The 17,507-nt window shown below is 33.4% G+C and overlaps 1 pseudogene; it reads right to left on the reverse strand.

Annotated features, from left to right (window-relative positions):
• Positions 1-16: 16 nt before the first annotated feature.
• Positions 17-17,275, reverse strand: LOC139496296 (cathepsin L-like; annotated as a pseudogene).
• Positions 17,276-17,507: the final 232 nt, after the last annotated feature.

Below are 17,507 nucleotides of genomic sequence, written 5' to 3' on the forward strand. Positions count from 1 at the left end.
AAACCCAAGTAGAGTCAGGTGAGCGATACAGGCTCTTGAGAGCCTCTAGTTTGATAGACAAACAGAACATTTATTAAGCAATACATTAACAATATTATATTAAAGTTTAATTGTGACGTCTGGTCCTCACAAGTTTTTATCAAACGAGAGGGTACATGGCATAAGAAGCTATTCCACATTGGTTGTTTTTGTTCCTCGACATTTTTATATATCCGTCTATTCCCCAGGTTACACTCCAACTGAAAAAAAATACCAACATCATTTTATTATCCTTAAAACCATGATACGACATTAAAAATCCCCTATTTTATAATGACTTGATAAATTATGTGAAATTAAAAAAAAATAATTAATTTAGTATGATATTTATAGATTGCTGGTATACAAAAGTTAGAGTATGTAACATGCATTCAATCGATACATAGATATAGGACGGACACAACAAAAGTTAGAGTATGTAACATGCATTCAATCGATACATAGATATAGGACGGACACAACAAAAGTTAGAGTATGTAACATGCATGCACTCGATACATAGATATAGGAAGGACACAACAAAAGTTAGAGTATGTAACATGCATGCAATCGATACATAGATATAGGACGGACACAACAAAAGTTAGAGTATGTAACATGAATGTAATCGATACATAGATATAGGAAACACACAACAAAAGTTAGAGTATGTAAGATGCATGCAATCGATACATATATATAGGACGGACACAACAAAAGTTAGAGTATGTAACATGCATGCAATCGATACATAGATATAGGAAGGACACAACAAAAGTTAGAGTATGTAACATGCATGTAATCGATACATAGATATAGGAAGGACACAACAAAAGTTAGAGTATGTAACATGCATGCAATCGATACATATATATAGGACGGACACAACAAAAGTTAGAGTATGTAACATGCATGTAATCGATACATAGATATAGGAAGGACACAACAAAAGTTAGAGTATGTAACATGCATGCAATCGATACATAGATATAGGACGGACACAACAAAAGTTAGAGTATGTAACATGCATGCAATCGATACATAGATATAGGAAGGACACAACAAAAGTTAGAGTATGTAACATGCATGCAATCGATACATAGATATAGGACGGACACAACAAAAGTTAGAGTATGTAACATGCATGCAATCGATACATAGATATAGGACGGACACAACAAAAGTTAGAGTATGTATCATGCATGCAATCGATACATAGATATAGGACGGACACAACAAAAGTTAGAGTATGTAACATGCATGCAATCGATACATAGATATAGGACGGACACAACAAAAGTTAGAGTATGTAACATGCATGCAATCGCAACATAGATATAGGACGGACACAACAAAAGTTAGAGTATGTAACATGCATGCAATCGATACATAGATATAGAAAACACACAACAAAAGTTAGAGTATGTAACATGCATGCAATCGCAACATAGATATAGGACGGACACAACAAAAGTTAGAGTATGTAACATGCATGCAATCGATACATAGATATAGGACGGACACAACAAAAGTTAGAGTATGTAACATGCATGCAATCGATACATAGATATAGGACGGACACAACAAAAGTTAGAGTATGTAACATGCTTGCAATCAATACATAGATATAGGACGGACACAACAAAAGTTAGAGTATGTAACATGCATGCAATCGATACATACATGTAGATATAGGAAGGACACAACAAAAGTTAGAGCATGTAACATGCATGCAATCGATACATAGATATAGGAAGGACACATAGTGATGACAATTATCCGATTGTAAATATGCATTCTTTAAAAAGATGAAAGGCGATATATATAAGTTTCTGATAACTTCATAGTTCTTTTTCTAAATTAGTGTGTATGTAGGAAAAACTCAAGAATCGACCTCAATGATTAAGATGAATTCATATATAAAGTCCGGAATGGACTCTCCAAAAATAATTAGCCAATCCCGTAGCGACGCTTGCTGTCAAATAGTTCCATCACAAGCAAATAGTTGGAAGATATTGACCATGCAAATAGTTCAACGCTTAAAAATGGTGAAAATAGTGTGTAAATATGAGAATATTAGTTATGAGTGCCAATGAGACAACTCTCTATCCTAGTCGCAATTTATTAAAGACAACCATTATAGGTCAAAATTCTATATAGAACATGATAGCTGAGGTATAATACACATTTGTTTACCTATTTTTAACCAGCCAATAGTCTTGTCCATTCTCTACACCATATCCTACAATTAACACTGCATGGTCCGTGAAAGTGCTGTTACATTCTGGTTCATCAAACACCCCTGTAATACAAATGCAAATCAAAGTTAATAGACTATTTTCAATTTCTCGACTTTTGACTCTGGATTATATTATTTTTTGACATGTTACCTACGACATCCTGGTAATCGGTCAATTAAGAGCAACGTAAATAAGTAACATCAAACTTTAATCGGTGTAATTTGAGGGGAAATTTTACTATTTTTTGAAGAGTTTGTTGTGTAAATAAAATTTGAAACAGTATAACTTCCCCAAGAATTGTATATCCATATACAATTTTAAATACAACATTTGTATAAAGCAATCTGTTCATATACTAAATTTTACATGTGTATTACTTGTATTACAAATATGTTTGAAAATCACTTTTTGTTACCTATATAATAGCAAGGAAGTGTGATAAATTTACCATTGAGACAATGATTCACTTAAATTCAAATCATGAAGTTGATGTAAACAAGTATAGGCAACCAAATGGTGGGTAAAAGTCCGAGAAAAACATGACCTTCACTGGACAGCTCTAAATACGTTTCAATTAAAACAAAAATGTGTTGTCATAGTGTTTTTTTGATGTAAAATAACAATAACCTATCCTTAAGTTGGTTTTCATTACAATACTGTTTAAGGCAGATTTATAATCTCAGAAAATGACATGATAACATATAACAAAGTCTCGTTTTAATGGTTGTTTTACTAATTTCGGTTTCTCCTCATCTAAAGCTAATATGGGGACATTATTATTTATAAATAAGAACCGTTCTTGTAAAGGTGAATATACTCAGACAATGACATGTTAACAAACACGTACGTATTGTTTAAATGGTACGTTTATTTTCTCCTTACCTAGTATTGCGACATTACATTACAATTAAATAAGAACCTACCATTTTTGTAAAGGTGAAATTTGCGATCGGCGTCAATCGCTATTGATATTGGACCGACTGTTGCTACGGCAGATTTTAAAGCTTCTTCATCCCCCTTCTTTATTATTTTTATTCCTGTTACTGTAGCGCCGACATAAGATTTTTTAAATCTGCAACTAGCATTCTAAAAAATGGAGAGACACATTGAATTGAAGTTACACGAATCAGAATGTTGAGCACGTGTTTTTTTTTTTTTTAATTCTTAATAAGTTAACAGTAGGATTATATTATTGATATTGTTTAAACTATTCAGTGTCAATTAGACCTTGCTTTGTAAGCGGAAACCTTCCGTCATGTTTCAACATGACATCTTTGAAATCGTATATTTGTTAGTTTCGAATACAAGACAGATGCTTATTGCAAATACTCCGGGTCATTGTCAAATGCCAGCGTTAAAATCATAGGTGTTACCATTAAGGACCGAAATCATGGACCCCTGTATATGTTTAAGGTTATTTGCCGGGACCACTAGCCTGTTAGTTTGTATGAAGCCCCTGTATATGTTTAAGAAGGTAATTTGCCGGGACCACTGCCTGTTAGTTTGTATTCAAGTTGAATACAAATATGTTTGAACTCAATCAATAAAACATATGTTTGCTTTGTAACAAATACTACTGAAAGTGGCGTTAAACATCCTACAATTGATAAGTCACACATGAGACCCTGGAGACTGATAAATTTTCCATTACTCATTAATAATATACATGTATTTTTCGTACATAAAATATTTTGGGCATAGAAAACAAGACAAGTATAATTAATAACATGTTTCTGGTGATTAGCATGTGTTTGGAACGAAAGTCGATTAAAAAAAGACAACACTAAAACGGACATGATAACGACAAAAAGTAAGGATAAAGTTGTAAAATGATATGATTACCCTAGCTTCGTACGGGTAAGATGACTCTGTATCTATTCCATTATTGTCTTTAACATATTGGTATGCACGGAATACAAACCCTCCATTACAACCACCATTACCTTTAAGTATAAAAAAATATATATAGACACGTGTGAGCTGTGCTGCATATACACACGATATAACTTATCAACAACTTACGTCAAATAGCTTTACTATCACTAAACTAGTTTATATATTTGTTTGGGGGTCAGCTTAAGGACGCCACTGGGTGCGGGAATTTCTCGCTGCATTGGTGACCTGTTGGTAACCTTCTGTTGTTGTCTGGTCTATGGTCAGGTTGTTGTCTCTTTGACATATTCCTCATTTCCATTCTAAATTTTATTTCTGTAAACATTGTCCATTACCAAAAGTCTCTTACTTAATTGGTAAATAACATTAACAAAGCAATCACCGGGGTCTTATTCTCAGTGAGAAAAGGTTTTCGTAAAAAAAACGACTTCTTATTTATAAGTTAAAATAGCAGGGCAGTATTAGATATCAAAGGAACAGTCAATCTCATCTATATTACTAAATGAATACATGTAGAGTTGAAATGGGGTATCGTTTACAATTCACGAATATTGTTTGATACCACAAAGGGGTAATGACCAGTGTAGTTTATTATGTGTTCATTTCAAGATTTTTTAGGGATCTTTGGGGGGGGGGGGGGTCAAGGAAGGTGAATTTGGGGTTAAAAACTAAGAAAGCTGTGAGGATCGACTGTCCTTCGCGAAATTTACGTGCCCTCATCATTTCCGTCATTGCACGTCGGTCCGGCAAAATAAATTTCTATTTCGTAGCTGGTAAATATTAACCTTTCACTGACACACTTTGTTATTAACATTCCATTGACGCTCTCAGCAATTTAACAACAGTACTAGTTGTGTACACCCCAAAAACTTTTCTTTCCGGAGAATCACATCAATTCAACACGAAAAGGGTGGTTGGTTAACTTCGGTTAAAACTGGGTACCGAAGTGTGACTTGAATGTGACACCCCATTCATATATTAATGCATTTTCAGACCACTCATATATGAGGGTTGTTTTGAGCACGGAAACACCAGAAATCAGGTGCAGATTCAGGATTTAATGATAGGGAGGTGGGAAGGGGGAGGTACAAACAATTCTTCGGAGCATATTGCAAGTATTATGGTCTGCTCAGCAAAAGTATACCATGAAGGGGAGAGGAATTACATCTGTTTGGGTACGAAGTGCGGCTGAGAAAGTATCCCCCCTTTTCCCCATTCATATAAAAACAATATATCTTATGAACCAAAGTATATTTTGCGGGTAGTTTCTAGTAAGTTGAAAATTAACTAACAACGCCATGACAAAAATAGAAAATTAAGGACAAATAACAGTATACAAAACACAAAACAAAGAGAGCAACACGAACCTCATCCGATACCGGGGATGATATCAGGTGCTCCGGAAGGGTATGCAGATCATGTCGCGAGCGATTGAAGTTATTACACTAATAGAGGTCGATCATTTAAAGACATATCAACCGTATCATATACATTGACGTATACGCATCTGTAGATTTACCAATAAACATTATGTGATCCCGAGCTTTAATTGTATAGACTTTCAATAATGCAGATGGGCAATTGATTAATTTATAATGCTAGTATCTAATTGTGTAGCTGACTTAATTGTAGGAAAAGAGGGGCGAAAGATACCACTTTGACAGAGGGAAAACATATAATAGTCTAAGCTCGGGATCACATAATATTTTTTGGCATATCTGCAAATGCGTATACGTCAACGTATATGATACGGTTGATACGTTTTTAAATGACCGATTTATCAGTTAAAAACATTGGTCGGGTGGTTGTCGCTTTGACATATTCACCATTTCCTTTCTCAATTTTATAGTCTTATATATCCATCCTCATACTTGAATGCTCGTATTTTATCATTGTTTTCAAATAAAAGAAACTTTGTGAGGTGTAAAGGGGTATTTTAGTCGATTATTCGATTGTATTGAGCTTGACCCAATATGAAAATCACTGCTCCCAATACGTTCGTTCGTCATTATACGTCGGTTCGTGATCTCAACGGTTACCTCGGACTTTCTCCTGTTGTCGTATAAAGCGACCCTTAAATCGAGCCATTATGGCCGCTATAGCTTCAGGTTTTTTTTAAAGAAAAATAAGAGACTATCATTTTATTTTTTTATGATTTCCTTGTGGCCTGTTCTGCCTTTTTATTTCACCCCCCCCCCTTTTACAAATCAAACTGTCGTTCCCTACTCTAGTTGCTGGCCTGAATTATTTTTTTACCAAAATCAGAATCAAAATATTTCCCCCACCCTTTCCCACTCACACCAGAAAATGCTCCGTGACTGACGACGACATACAAAATAAAAAGAATAAAACAGACAGTACGCGTATCAATCAATAAAAAAGTACTTATAATCGAAGCGAGATAATAATGAACACTTAGGCATCCTAATTTGAAATTAATGATCCCGCTTCGTGTCATACGACAAAGTAGGTGATGTGATCTCACCGGTCACCTCTAATATAACGTAATGAATTAGCGTTAGTACATATATTAATTATGGTTGTCTCCCTTTTGCCAAGGAAATACAACTAAAAACAGTGCACGATCGATGTGTTCCTTAAATAATACAAATACATATAACATATGACAGGACATTAGGAAAGAATGCATGCTGTGCATTTAGTTGTTTGCCTAAAGGATAGTTGCAAATGAGGTATGCTCATTCAGGATGAATAAAATTGAGAATGGAAATGGGGAATGTGTCAAAGAGACAACAACCCGACCATAGAACAGAAAACAGAAGAAGTCATGTTTAATTATATATAAGTGGTAAGTCCTGGAAAGTGGATCGGCCGGGATGGAGGAAAACGAGAGTATGATAAATTAGGTTATTGTAACTATATATTAACGGTTTATCAACTTGTTGTATTTCTTAAGTATTTAAGCTTGTCCTGTTATTTGTTTCCTCAAAATATCGATACAAAATAACACGACAGATAGGAACATATGTAAACCGCAAATAAAAAAAAATACTTGTCTTGACTTCGTTTACTTTACTCCGTGTATGCGATTTTTACAGAATAGCGGATCCGTGGTAAAAACAAATATGTCTGATATTTACCATACTTAAATGTACAATCTACAAGGTTCTGTTCTGATAAAGAAACCAATTGCCTGTTTTCCTGAAATGTTGACCCTCCAAGGCACCAGTTGATGAAAATGACCAGCATGATCCACATTGTCCCTGAATAAAGAAAAGATTCATACAATGTACAGATTTTATTTAATGTATACAGTATTACCTACATCTTGAGATTTGGACCATAACATTCGTCTCCATCACCTCTTTTGTATGATGTCGATACACACAACATATGCCCTTTACACAACGTCATCGACCTTACTACCATATTTCTCCACTCGAGACAGTTACATTTTTATATTTGAAGCGCAAGGCTTGCCAAGCTTTTCAAATAATTAAAATTTAACTGTTGAGAAATATCATAATACACGAGTAACAGTGATGGAATCCGTTTCCCTAATGATTTTTATCTTTCCTTTTCAAAGATTTGAGGAAAGTTGTGTACTTTTGATATGACGTCATCAGGCATTGTCGCCATTTTTTATGACGTCACATTAAGAAAATTCAGAAGAAAGGAAGAAATTAGATTTCAAACAAACATTTGCTGAGAACAAATTTCAATAGAGATTAGAAATATTTTTCTCACACCGGTCAGAAAATGTGAAAATAGCATGCAAAATAGAGAAAAAGCCATTACCAACGTCATCATGGTTATCGTGAATAACTGGTTTTGCGACAATTGTCAACACAATTTTGATAAAAAGAATATTTTTTTTTGTAGCAGGTGAATATGCTGATTAACTAAATAATATAGAAAACCTTCTAAAATAATATACATATGGAATAACCAAAATTGTCAATTTTACATGTTTCTTATAGCTCAGTTTGAAGTAAATTAATGTTTAGGGTTGACAATCTTGTATATGCACCACTTTAACTAACCACCGTTGTATAATTTTACAAATTGACCCTTCGACCCATTAACAATACACGTTTAAGACGTTCTTGTGCATGTCTAACAGTAGCAACAAATTGTCATAACAATTATCAGAGATATATCAGAGAATGTTTTATGCGATTTAATATGCCTCATATCTACAACACATGGAGATTTTTTTAGGTAAACGACCGTCTTGAAAACAACCCTCGACAGCAGATGGATTTCATTTGCTTGATTCTTCGTCATTCGAGTCCTAGGTCTTCTAACCTGACCGTTGTCTATATGTTCACATACGTGACATTTTGTTTTCCTTTGTTATGGTGATAGAGATTATAATACAATGTTCACTGCTATGCCCAAATTTATGATTTTTGTTTAGCTTATATGTCCGTTTGCATTGCCAATGTAAACAATGTAAATTGCTGTCGATATATAAATTGTGTATAGGTCACTGTCATACAATTGATAGGTTAAACTACCTATACAACCAGGTTTTATCCACCCTTCCTCCTTTAGGAAATGCCTTCAGGACTATGACTTTTCGCAATACATTTTTTTGATGTGAAAAGAATTTCACAAACTAATTTGCTTTGGAGTTTGATATTTTTGTAGTTCAACTTTTTATACATCAGTGACGCCATTTTGATTGAAAACAACTCGAAAAAAACAAGAGAATCAAACTAATATAATTATCTAAAAATATCAAACAGGATGAAACGGTAATTTCATGAAGCATGTATGATTTTTGGGCTTATACGACACAAATGATAATTACCTCAAATAGTTCATATTGATCCCGAATTATTTTTTTTGTATACTAATTCAGTTTTTGTGAGTAATTTTAATTCACTTGTTAATACAGGTGTCATAACATAGATGTTGTCTTATTAATCCTGTTTATGTCTTAATGTCGTATTTGGTCTATATCAACTGTATTGACCTTCAGTTTTGTCTCGCGCAAATACAACTAACATCGACCCAATCATCTTTACTTAAACACACTATAGCATTGATATAGAAATACCCAATACATAACACACGTTTAAGCACAAAAGGACACCAATTGTTAAACATTAGTGCATTAAACAATTAAATCAACACTAGAGCATGCTAAGAAAATGCAAGTCAGGATTATGACAGTTGTTATTGATGTGTTTGAGCTTTTAATTTTGCCATTTGATTAAGGACTTTCCGTTTTGATTTTTCCTCGGAGTTCAGTATTTTTTTGTGATTTTAGTTCTTTTTTATCCTCACCAAATACCAAACACTTAAACAAGTGTGATATAGAAAACATATACCGACCTGATCTTTTACAGGAGTAACATAGCCTTTTTGCCGCCAGTCAACTTCATCGGGAACTTGGACATTATTTGGCGGGAGATAAAGCGAGCCATCTTTTATGACATCGTGTGACGTTTTGTATCCTTTCATTTTCCGAGTTACTTCTATCTCTGACTGAAATTGAAATATACAGTTTGACATTAAGCCACGGTTTAAGGAGAAGATCTGACTTAAATAGACTCTCGGGTTTTCACCAATACTCAATGAATACTAGTTTATAAAGTTGTGCAGTTTCACCTTTTTTTTATTCATTTTTAAATTAAGTTGATGGTGTTGTTTGTATTTCATTAGGTAAAACAATCGGTTTTGTTCTAAATTTTCATAAGACATTCAACTGAGAGGTTTGGCTAGATATACAACTCGGTTGAATCTAATACGTTCCACAAAAGGAAAAACGTGTACCAAGTTGAAAATTCTTTTTCGAGAGATAGTTATTTTCCTTTCGTTTGATGTTTTTGAGCTGTATATTTTGCTGTTTCAGAAGGTCTTTTCCGTTTTTGAATTTTAATTGAGTTTGGTAAATGTTTAAATAAACTAATAATCACAACAAATTTTTCTCGTATTGTTTTTCTTCTAAATGACGGTATTCCAAATGAAACGTTACATTTTATACCGCTAGTCGAGTGCGTGTTTAGTTAAAAATACATTTTCGATGTCAGCTTAACTTGGCCTTTTTGTTGCTTTTATAATAAACTAGTTTACGTTGATATTATAATTTATCGGCATGAAAGAGGGACGAAAGATACCAAACGGACAGTCAAACTCATAAATCTAAAACAAACTGACAACGGCATGGCTAAAAATGAAAAAGACATACAAAAAACAGCATACATGACACAACATAGAAAACTAAAGAATAAACAACACGAACCCCAAAAAAACTAGGGGTTATCTGTGGTACTCCAGGAGGGTAAGCAGATCCTGCTCCACATGTGGCACCCGTCGTGTTGCTTATGTGATAACAAATCCGGTAAATAGTCTAATTCGGTAGGTCACATTCATGAAAGTGAAGGGGATTGTAGTTACGACGTAAGGAACATATCCGATATCATTTGTGAAACGGTTATTTCAAAACGGTCAACCAACTCGTGATGGAGTCCGTAAAATTTACGATGGGATGATTTCAACTTCACTATTTGGAACTCTTGGTTTAATAGGTTCCTTGTGAGCAGCAACCCTCTATCAAAAAAAAATAAAAAAATCATGATATGAAATGCAAGCACGGGAATATCGTATCGATTAGGAGATATATACCCCGTATGCAGGTGCTACTTAAAAATGGAAAGTACACAATTGGAAAGCTGAAATCATCTCTTTTGTCGTAAAGTTTTGTTTTCAACCGACACTCATTGTCAATCTCTAGATGTAAGTCAAGATATTAGACCGACTTAACTGTATCTGTGGTATCCTTTATCTCTAGCTCGATGGGATAGATGCGTTCCACATAGTCATTAAATTTTGAATTATTTAGTGAAAGAACATCATCTATATAGCGGAAAGTAGAGTTAAAGGATATCGCTAACTTCTTATCTTTCTTCCTAAGAAGTTCCTGCACGAAGTCAGCCTCATAAGAATAAAGAAACAAGTCGGCAAGTAGAGGGGCACAGTTTGTTCCCACTGGAATGCCACCAGTCTGTTGAAAACACGTCCTCCGAACGTAACAAATATGTTGTCAATCAGTAAATCAAGCATCTTTATGATATTAGTTTCAGAGAATTTTTTGTTTGAATCTGAGTGGTCCTTCACAAAGTAGGATTTATCCCTCCCTAAGACAAGATACTTGTTTCTACGTTGGCCATTCTTTTTTATAAAGCAGAGCAATACCAACTCTTTCAATTTGTCTCTTAGTTTGGAATGTGGAATACTAGCGTAAAGAGTAGAAAAGTCAAATGTTTTAATACTGTTACAAGATGAAAGAGAGTTAGATTGTATGTACTCTAAAAGATCTTTGGAATTTTTTAGTATCCACATCTGATTCATGCCCCCTCTAGAATAGGCAGTTTCACAATAACTTTGAAGCCATGAACAGTTGCATTTTATTTTGCATATGTGGTAGATGTGTTTTGTTTTGTTGTAATGTTTGTATTTTTGTCGTAATGTGTGTTTTTTTGTCTAAAAAAAGGAGGGGCGAAAGATTCCAGAGGGATGATCAAACTCATAAATCAAAAATAAACTGACAGCGTCATAGCTAAAAAATAAAAAGACAAACATAAAAATAATAGTACAAAAGACACAACATAGAAAACTATTAGCAACACGATCCCCACCAAATACTAGGGGTGATCTCATTTGCGCCAGAAGGGTAAGCATATCCTGCTTCACATGTAGTACCCGTCGTGTTTCTCATGTTTTTACAAACCTGGCAACTAGTCCAATTTGGTTGGCCACATTCGTGTGTTGGTTTGCATGTCAATTTGCTTGACTGTAATGCATTATATTGATATCGACGTTAAAAAGGTCACTACAGCTTGTGCAACTTTGTTTTCAATGTAGCATTGTATCGTCAGTACACAAAACTTTAATTTGATTTGATTTGAACAAAGCTTTTATCTTATATTAAAGTGACCGCATAAAAATCACCTACCATGTCAGCAAAATGATTAATTCCAAGCCAGTAAGTATGTTCTCCACGATCTGCAGCCATATTGTGATGCTCAATAAAACGGACATTGTCTTCCCAGATCACTCGTCTAATTACATAAAACATTTAAGTACATATTAGTTTTCACTTAGTATTAATTAATTGGGATGAATAAATTATAAATTACGAACTACATATACAATATAAACAATTCGTGACATCACATTAAGATGTAAACACTTATCGCACATATTTTGGTAACCTTTGATTGTATGTTTTGTTTTTGTTCACAGTAATTGGTATTGTGTATTGCCTCATTTAAACAAATGATACGGTTAATTTCTGCGTTGTCGTTTTTATATGTCATTAAGTGTAAGGATATGGACAATGGTTTATAATCTTTCTTATGTAAAACTTATCACATGCCCCAATATATCATACTATTTTGAAGTACTAAAAGCTTACCTTTGTATTTCTTCATTATTATCTGCGTATATTTTATTATATGATTTCTTGTACAGTTCCCATTCATTGTCTAGACGAAGAGATGTGAACTTCAGAGAAAAAGAAACTATATTGCCAAACAACAAAGTACAGAGTATTACGTGTATCTGAAATATTAAATGTCAAATTGGTTAGACAAAAACATAAAGATCGGTCTGTCTTTTTACAATTTCTTCAAAAAATAAAATCACAAAAATACTGAACTCCGAGGAAAATTCAAAACGGAATATCCCTAATCAAATGACAAAATAAAATGATAAAACAAATGAAACAAATAGACAACCACAGTCATATTCCTAACTTTGTACAGTTATTTTGAAGTAATACATTCAAATGTATGTAAATATGTAATTTAACATAAGGTCGACTTTACAATGTTTGCTATGCTCTGTAAACATGTTTCCTTATATATGTAATTAGTTTAATGTATTTTCTGTGTATTTTCTTACACATTCATTAGCATAAAAGCACGTGTAAACACAATGTTGTAATTCATTTTATTTAACTGAAACGTAAATAAAAATAAAAATCACTGATTTGTTTCATAAACAAATATTTAGATAACGTTTAATATTGGCAGTTTTTAACAACTTCTCGTATTTAAGTTAACTTTGAAATTTAATAATGTGTTTTGTCCTTTTGTTTAGCCTATGTAATCAATGCAGTCTTATAGAAATAAAGTAACCAGTAAGATACAGGTATAAGCAAAATAAAGCGTTCAACCTAACAAAAGGCGTCATTGAAGCGTTGAGACTTACGTCGCCAAATTGCACAATGTAGTTTTTTTATTATATTTAATACGTACTTGCATTTTGTCTGATATTCAGCAGTTTCAATAAAATAAATCCAGCATTCAAATAAATTAAAACAGGAAGAACAAATTATATTGAGTGTTACTTCGACTTCCTAGTTATAAATGAATTTTAAATACCTGAACTTAAAACAGAACAATACTTCCTTATTTAACAGGTTGAATAATTCATGACATCTAAAACCCTTGTATAGGTTATTTCGCAATGGAAATATAAAGTTAATTGATGTGTAATTACAGAGACTATTGTGTCCGACCGATACATTGATTGATTTGTTGACATTTAATGAACGTTCCCATACAAATGTTTATGCATTTTTAGATTGAGCTAACTATTTCCGGCCTTTGTTAGTCTTGTATTATTTTAACTTTCAGTTTCTTGTGCACGATTTGGAGTTTAGTATGGCGTTCATTATCACTGAACTAGTATATATTTGTTTAGGGGCCAGCTAAAGGACGCCTCCGAGTGCGGGAATTTCTCGTTGCATTGAAGACCTGTTGGTGACATTTGCTGCTGTCTGCTCTACGGTCGGGTTGTTGTCTCTTTGGCACACTCCCCATTTCCATTCTCAAGTTTATACATATTTGTATTGCATGTGTTGGTCGACATGAGGGATGGAAAATTAAATGGTAACGGAGGACTTAATTTGGTCAAACAAATCGAGCTATCTGTAATAATGATTTAAATTAAATAATTTAAAAGAGTGGCGAAAGATACCAGAATCAAAATCATAGATCGACAATAAACTGGTATCGCCATGACTAGAACAGAGAAACAACAGTACACAAGTCACAATATATAACACTGAAGACTGCGCAACACGAACCCCACCAAAAACTGGGGTGGTCTCAGGTGCCCCAGAAGGCAAGCCAGAGCCTGCTCCACATGAGGCATTTATCGTGTTGCTCATGTTATTAGAAACCCGGTAAATAGTATAATTCAGTCGGTCTCATTCGTGAAAATAGAACGCGATTGACGACATGAGGAACATATCCGATATAATTAGTGAAACAGATATTTCAAATTTACTGCACAACATTAGAGAAATATAAAAATCATTTAAAAAGGGTTAAACTCAATAGATCGACATACATCACAAAAACTACCGAATAAAGACAACAGTAGTATACCGCTGTTCGAAAGTCAAAATCGATCGAGAGAAAACGAATCCAGATAACAAGCTAAAACTGTAAGAGGAAAAGAACGAAATAACAGAAACACTAAATTTCAACAAAAAACAAAAGACAATGTTACACTGACTTGGTACATGACATTTTAAGAAATATGGTGGGTTTAACCTGTTTTTTGTACATGTATGGATTTTGTGCCATTAGTTCATACCCCTCATCGATAAATTAATACGCTTTTGGATGGTATGGCATAAAACCAAATCAACCTGGGTGCCCGATTTTGTTTTACTTTATTGCTAATACTATAAATATGAAATTAGGCCTATTATGTATTTGTTAAAAGTGTAGTTATAGGTTATTACACAAAGATGCGTATATTGGTAATATACCCTCGTCTTTTGATATAGCACTGAAGTCAAAACAAAATACAGATCGCTTATTATTTTTGTACTTTCTACACATACTCAAATTGACACAGTAAGATGTATGAAAAAATGGGATTTGACAAAAGGTTTGTAAAAGTCTTTTTGTTTATTTTATTTACCCCAAATATGAATGTATAAAGGAGGTATTATTCTTTTTGTATGGAACGCCGGAACTGTGTAATAGTGTAAACATTTAATGTGTTCTCTCGCTTTGTCTTAACGTTCTGTCGTTTCTTCTTTATGTTATGTGCAAATGTCTGTGTTTCATTACACGGCATCTTTGTATTGTGTCAAATTAGTTATTTGTTTGGTCAAACATTTGTATGATATGTCGTTGCTTAAGTTTGTTGTGTACAATAGGCATTACATCATGCTTTAACTACTATATATTCTGTGAATACTTCAAAACTTTATGATCAACCACCTTTTCATTCTTTCATATTTTATTTATGTTGTGTCTATTCTTCTTTTACTAAAGTCAATTTAAAATTGCGTGCTGTCTCAAATGTGATTGATATGCCGAATTTTCTAAAGGTTTTGTTTTGGTACACCTTTGTTCTATGTAAATCTCATGATATTATAGTCTTTTGGCGTTATGTTGTGTTTATACAAATGTATCTGCAGTGCAAAACACAATACATCATGGTATAAGTCATATGCGTTTTGGCGAACAATTGATACTCTCTGTGAGCATTCATTACGTCATGTGCAAATGCCTTTTACATCATTAGTATGTGCAAACTTATACGTTTTGTGCAAACCTCGTTTACCTTATGTGCAAACCTCGTTTACCTTATGTGCAAACATCGTTCTCCCTAAGTGCAAACATCGTTTACCCTATGTGCAAACATAGTTTACATAATAAACACCTATTGCGTTATGTGCAAATACATATTTAGTAATGTAGAACAACTACATCATTATGTGCCAGCACTATTACGTTATGTGCAAATACCGCTTACATTATGTGCAAAGACCGCTTATATTATGTGCAAACACCTATTACGCTATGTGCAAATGCCTATTATATTATGTTCAAACATCTATTACGTTATGTGCAAACACCTATTACGTTATGTCCAAACACCAACTACGTTATGTTCAAACACCTATTACGTTCTGGTTTACGTTTTTTTGACACAGATTAAAACAAAACGCATCAGTGATATACACTTTGAAAATTAAGAAAATTATAAGTTTAAGCTTTCTAAAAAGCTCTGAACTACTTCGCTGTATTCTTTTTCAATGTAATATGCTTGCATCGGGTTGTATTTTTATATATTGATTGATATAAAAATGATATATAAATGTTTTTTTTTTTAATCAATGCTTACATGTATCAATGCTGGATTGTTCTGGCGAGTCAATGTCGGTCATTTGTCAGTTGTTCATTGTTGTGTTTTCATTTAATTTCGCCATGTGATTAGGGACTTTTCAATTTGATTTTCCTCTGAGTTCAGTATTGTTCTGATTTTACTTTTTTTTGTCTTTTTCCTTATACCATTGTGGGTTTGCAATAAACTAATAATACTATGGACATCTATACATAGCATTTTTGCAAACTGCATTAGGGTTAGAGTTTTTGAATGAAGAGTCTCATGAGGTTAGGTAGTTATGGATTGAATGCACGAGTTTTTTTTTAAATTTCATATGAAGATCTATCCAATTTGGTCATATTATCTAATCGTTTGCATTTGGTAAGCAAATGAATGTTTTTCATTTTATAATTTAACAGTGTTTTCTTATTAACATATTTTATGATACATTGAGTTTAAGGATTAGGGTTAAACTTGTGCATCGTTTCGTTTAAAGGCTAAAATTTGTTAATGCTATTCAAAAGAATGATTTAGTTAGTTATAAAAAAAGTTTATTCCACCATTTTCTACATAAAAAAATGCCTGTAACAAGTCAGGACTGTTGTTATCCATTCTTTTAATGTGTTTGAACTTTTGATTTTGCCATTTGATTATTTTGTTTACTAGGGACTTTCCGATTTGATTTGTCCTCGGAGTTCAGTATTTCGTGATTGTACTTTTTCAATACTGTATTATCACTTCTTCATTGATGTATAAAAGGTCAGAAATGTCAATAAGGCCCTTTAAAAAAAAAAAACACTTCTGTTTAAGTACAGTGTTTCAATTTTGTTTACAGTGTAGTCAAATTGGTAATTTAATAAGGAACCTACTTCTCTCGTAATGTTGACATTTTCTGTCAGCATCAATCGCTATTGATATCGGACCTACTGTTGCAACGACAGATTTCAAAGTCTGTTCATCACCTTGTGGGATTTTGGTATAACCTGTGTCTGTAGTGCCGACATCGGACTCTTGAAATGTTCCGAATTAAGAGTCTCACGAGGTTATGAAGTTATGGATTGAATGCACGAGTTTTTAATTTTTGTAATTCAATATTAAATATTTATCAGTGTCTTTTATCTTTGAGATGGAATCAACAGTAATACAAGGACCGTGCCTTTGGTTTTTGTTTTCCATGTTCATTTATGGACTTTGTGTCATACCTTGATACCACCATGTTATATAATGTGTTTCAGTTGGGTATGA

This window comes from Mytilus edulis, chromosome 11 (assembly GCF_963676685.1).
Source record: "Mytilus edulis chromosome 11, xbMytEdul2.2, whole genome shotgun sequence".
NCBI lineage: Eukaryota > Metazoa > Mollusca > Bivalvia > Mytilida > Mytilidae > Mytilus > Mytilus edulis.